This window comes from Magnolia sinica, chromosome 14 (assembly GCF_029962835.1).
Source record: "Magnolia sinica isolate HGM2019 chromosome 14, MsV1, whole genome shotgun sequence".
Lineage (NCBI taxonomy): Eukaryota > Viridiplantae > Streptophyta > Magnoliopsida > Magnoliales > Magnoliaceae > Magnolia > Magnolia sinica.
In genome coordinates, this window is record NC_080586.1 from 10,954,754 (window position 1) to 10,960,661 (window position 5,908).

The 5,908-nt window shown below is 38.3% G+C and overlaps 1 non-coding gene across 1 annotated transcript; it reads right to left on the reverse strand.

Annotated features, from left to right (window-relative positions):
• Nucleotides 1-410: 410 nt before the first annotated feature.
• LOC131226478 (small nucleolar RNA R71) lies at nucleotides 411-517 on the reverse strand. Its single transcript, XR_009161859.1, has one exon. It is a non-coding gene; the product is annotated as a small nucleolar RNA R71 (small nucleolar RNA).
• Between the last annotated feature and the right edge of the window lie 5,391 nt (nucleotides 518-5,908).

Sequence of the window (5,908 nt, forward strand, 5' to 3'; positions counted from 1 at the left end):
ATAATCCTCCTCTTGAGGATGAAAATGAAGTTCATAGGAATGTGTTAAACCAACCACGGACTTTACGTGAACATTTACACCCTGAGAGATCAACTTTACCATCTTGTATAGTGTTCCCTGCTCACACGGGGAACATTGATTTTAAACCAGGTGTGATTCAATTAATTCCTAAATTTCATGGCTTAGATTCTGAAAGCCCCTACTTGCACCTCAAGGACTTTGAGGAAGTAATTGCAACGTTACAAGTAAACAATGGCAATAGGGATGTACTTAAGCTTAGGTTATTCTCATTTTCTCTAAAGGATCGGGCCAAAGCATGGCTAAACTCTCTAAGACCTAATACCATCACTTCATGGCAAGCCTTAAGTAGAGAGTTTTTGAAAAAGTTCTTTTCTGAGCATAAAACAAATGCACTAAAACAAGAAATCATGTCATTCTCCCAAAAGGGGAATGAACTATTTTTTCAAGCTTGGGAACGCTTCAAAGACATTCTAATTACTTGTCCACATCATGGTTATGAACCATGGCACGTGATTGATGCTTTCCGAAAGGGGCTCACCATGGATACCCGTCAGTTCATAGAGATGATGTGTGGTGGAACCTTCCTTGATAAAGATCATAATGAGGCTTGGGATTTTCTAGATATGTTAGCAGAGAATACTCAGACATGGGATGTTTCTGCTAAATCAGACCAAACTAGACCCATTCCTAGAGAGAAAGCGGGAATGTATGTCCTAAGAGAGGAAGACGACCTTAATGCAAAATTCGCTGCATTGGCTAGAAAGGTCGAAGCTTTGGAAATTAGGAAGATTGATATGGTTAAAGCAAACACTTCCTTAGGTAATTTTTGTAGCATTTGTGGTGGTACAGACCATGACACAAAGGATTGTCCAATAATCTCAGTTGTACAAAATATCACGCATGAGCATGATCAAGCAAATGCTATAAATAATTACCAAAGGTCAGTTATGCAACCATTGGGAAACACGTACAATCCAAATTGGCGTAACCATCCTAATCTTAGTTGGAGGAATGGACCACAAATTAATGTGCCCAATGCACCTCAAATGCCTCCACAAAATAACTTCTTTGGGGCACCTAACAATGCACCATATGTGCCCTCGCCAAAGCGATCATCTGTGGAGGATGCATTGACCACATTCATTAACTCTCAAGCTCAAATGAATCAGTCTCTAATCCAATCAAATCAGGAATTAAAGACAGCTGTGGCTAGGATTGAGACTCAACTAAATGCTAGGGAAAAAGGCACCCTTCCTTCTCAACCTGTGTCAAACCCTCGAAATACACATTTCATTGGAGACTCAAATCCAAGTGAGTTACATCATGAACAAGCTAAGGCCATCATTACCTTGAGAAGTGGAAAAGAGGTCGATAACAAGATAATGCAACCAGTAGAAATACCGGAGGATGAGCCACTGTCTCAAGAAAATGATGAACCGGCTATGGTTCAAGAGCCACAACAGCAAAAGGATAAAGAGACTAAGTCATATGAGCCTCCAGTTTCGTTCCCATCTAGACTTCGGAATCCAACTGTCCCCATGAAATATCAAGAGGTGTTGGATGTGCTCCAAAAGGTTACTGTCAATATTCCTCTACTTGATGCCATTAGACAAATTCCATCATATGCTAAATATCTCAAGGATTTGTGCACTGTAAAAAGGAAATTAAATGTGCACAAAAAGGCCTTCCTTACTGAGAAAGTGAGTGCTATAATTCAACAAAGGGTTGTACCCAAATACAAAGACCCGGGAAGTCCCACTATTCCTTGTATTATTGGGAATTTTCAAATTGAACATGCTTTGTTAGATTTGGGTGCAAGTGTCAACTTAGTACCTTATTCGGTTTACAAACAAATGGGGTTAGGCGAGCTTAAACCAACCACGATTACACTCCAACTCGCTGACCGCTCTATTAAGGTACCAAGGGGAATTTTAGAGGACGTGCTAGTCCAAGTAGAGAAATTCTACTTCCCCGTGAATTTTATTGTACTAGACACTGAACCATGTGTAAATGCTAGCGCTCAAGTTCCCATCATTTTAGGCCGCCCATTCCTAGCAACTTCAAATGCAATCATAAATTGCAGGAATGGAATGATGAACTTGTCTTTTGGTAACATGACTCTAGAGCTAAATATTTTCAATCTATGTAAGCAGTCCATTGATAATAATGAGATCCATGAGTTGAATTTCATGGACTGCTTGATAGAAGAAGAGGAATTAGAACCTAGTCTGACTGATGAATTGATTCAAGTCATTGGAGACTTGAAAAATTCTGATTTAGAAAAAGTGCTTGCTGAAATTTCTGATGATAATGAGAGCACTACCACTCAGGACATTGGTATGTGCCAATGGAGACCGCGCACTCAAATCCTATCTATCGAGGACTTGCAACCTCTACCATCACCAACCAATGTTCCAAAGCTTGATTTAAAACCACTGCCAAATGAGCTTAAGTATGTATACTTGGGTGAAAATAAAATTTATCCTGTGGTGATCTCTTCATTTTTAGAGAAGGATCAAGAGATTAAATTGTTGAAAGTTCTAAGGGACCACAAAGGAGCCTTGGGCTGGACCATTTCTGACATCAAGGGTATAAGCCCTTCCATATGCACCCATCGGATCCACCTCGATGATGACGCCAAACCAATTAGACAACCTCAAAGGCGTCTCAATCCAAACATGATGGAAGTTGTAAAAAATGAGGTGATCAAATTATTGGATGTGGGAATCATCTACCCAATATCCGATAGTGTTTGGGTGAGTCCAACTCAAGTAGTCCCAAAGAAATCTGGAATAACTATTGTGTAGAATTCTAATAATGAACTCATACCAACACGTGTCACCACTGGTTGGCGTGTTTGCATTGACTATAGAAAATTGAACCAAGTCACAAAGAAGGACCATTTCCCTCTACCATTCATTGATCAAGTTTTAGAGAGGGTAGCAGGTCACTCCTTTTATAGTTTTCTTGATGGATATTCTAGATATAACCAAATAGAGATAGCCCTTGAAGACCAAGAGAAAACCACGTTCACTTGTCCATTTGGCACGTTTGCTTTCAAACGGATGCCATTTGGATTGTGTAACGCCCCAGCAACTTTCCAACGGTGTATGTTAAGTATTTTTTCAAATATGGTTGGGAAGTTTCTTGAGGTTTTCATGGACGACTTCTCTGTATTTGGGAGTAGTTTTGAGGAATGCCTCAACAATTTATCTCTTGTCTTATCTAGGTGTGAAGAGAAACACCTTGTCTTAAATTGGGAGAAATGTCATTTCATGGTTCAAAAGGGAATTGTTTTGGGCCATGTTATCTCCAAAAATGGAATCGAGGTAGATCGCTCAAAACTTGACATTATAGCTAATCTACCAATCCCCCGAACTGTTAGAGATATTAGATCACTTATAGGGCATGCTGGTTTTTATAGAAGATTCATCAAGGACTTTAGTGTTATTACTAGACCCTTGACTAATCTTCTTCAAAAGGATGTTCCATTTAAGTGGACAGATGAGTGTGCAAGTGCTTTTAATAAAATTAAATCATCCCTTACCACTGCACCTATCATGCGTCCACCAGATTGGACACTTCCTTTTGAACTAATGTGCGATGCAAGTGATTATGCCATAGGGGCTGTTTTGGGCCAAAGGAAAGATAAACGGCCCTACGTTATTCACTATGCGAGTAGAACTCTAAACTCGGCCCAAGTGAACTACTCAACAACTGAAAAAGAGTTACTTGCAGTAGTTTTTGCTTTGGATAAGTTTAGGTCCTACTTACTGGGATCCAAAGTAGTCATTTTCACGGACCACTCGGCTTTGAAATATTTGTTATCTAAGAAAGATGCAAAGCCGAGACTTTTGAGATGGATCCTCCTACTCCAAGAATTTGAATTAGAGATAAAAGATAAGAAAGGAGTAGAAAACGTAGTGGCCGATCACCTTTCTAGATTGGTGTTAGATGATTCCACTGAGGAAATGCATATCCAGGACACTTTCCCTGATGAACAATTATTTGCGATCTCTAAATTACCTTGGTATGCGGATATAGTGAACTATCTTATAACGGGAAAAATGCCATATCATTGGAAGTTACAAGATAGGAAGCGTTTTGAAACCGAGGTTAGGAACTTCTTCTGGGATGACCCGTATTTATATAAATATGGGACTGATCAAATTTTTAGACGTTGTGTCCCAGAGGATGAAGTTTGAAGTGTTATTTCTTTTTGTCACATGGAAGCATGTGGTGGCCATTTTTCTGCTAAGAAAACTACTGCAAAAATTCTGCAATGTGGTTTTTACTGGCCCACCATGTTTAAAGACACCCATGCTTTCTGTGTTGCTTGTGATAGATGTCAAAGGTTGGGAAGAGTGTCCCGGCGCAACATGATGCCTTTATCCCCAATTTTACCATTGGAGATTTTTGATTGTTGGGGTATTGATTTTATGGGTCCATTTCCATCTTCTTTTGGATTTCTTTATATATTGGTTGGTGTGGACTATATTTTCAAGTGGATTGATACAATTTCAAGTAGGACCAATGGCAACAAAGTAGTCATACGATTCCTAAAGGAAAATATTTTTTCTAGATTTGGAACTCCAAAGGCCATCATTAGTGATGGCGGGTCTCACTTTTGCAATAGAACATTTGAGGCTTTGATGAAGAAATATGGCATCAAGCATAAAGTGAGCACCCCATACCACCCACAAACGAGTGGGCAAGCTGAGATTTCTAATCGAAAAATCAAACACATTTTAAAGAAAACTATAAGGCCAGATAGGAAGGATTGGTCCCTCAGACTATCCGATGCTTTATGGGCTTATAGGACTGCTTATAAGACCCCGATTGGAATGTCTCCATACAGATTGGTGTATGGGAAGGCTTGCCACTTGCCTGTGGAATTGGAACATAAAGCCTACTGGGCAATAAAAAAATTAAACTTTGATATGGATCAAGCAAGTGGACAAAGAAAATTAGAGTTAAATGAATTAGAGGAGTTGAGGAGAGACTCCTATGAAAATTCTAAAATCTACAAAGAGAGGACCAAAGCTTTTCATGACAAAAATATCCTGAGGAAGAATTTTGAACCTCAGCAAAAGGTCCTATTGTACAATTCCCGTCTCCAGTTCTTTCCGGGAAAGTTAAGATCAAGATGGACAGGCCCCTTCATTGTGAAGAATGTTTATACTCATGGGGCTGTTGAAATTGAGAATCCACGTAATGGCAATGTGTATAAGGTTAATGGTCAGAGATTGAAGACTTATGTGGAAAACTTTCATTTAGGAGAGGAGTCCGTCCCTCTTCATGAGCCAGAATATTCAGAATGATGCTCCTGGTCTGACGGAGCATTTGTGTAGGATTTGTATCATATTCAATTTTTTTAGTGTCACATAGCAGGTGAGTTTTTCATGGCAGGTACTATCCACCATTTCTTTTATTTTTATTGTTCTCTACATTACATTATCATTACATTGGGGACAATGTAGATTTTAGGTTGGGGTGTGTGGATAGTCATCCATGTGTAAGTTTTTTTTTTTTGGGAGTTTCAGTTTATTTTATTATTATTTTTATTATTTTTAGGTTTCAATTAGGTTTAAGTTTATTTTTTTTTTAGGTTTATGGAAAAAATGAACAAAAAAATAAAAAAATTTCAACATTTTCAAAATAATATTTTTATATACAAGAATGTGAACATGATATTTTGCGAATTCCAAAGGCAAATTTAATACCTAATCTAGGTTGATAGTAGTCAGAAATCTGACAACTGAAAATTATAAACTTGAGTTCAATTATCTAATCACTAGTTTAAAGTGAGTTGTAATTTGATGTACTGAATTCACAATACACCCTAGCTAACTAAGTGAGGAATATGATATGTGAACTAAAATAACAA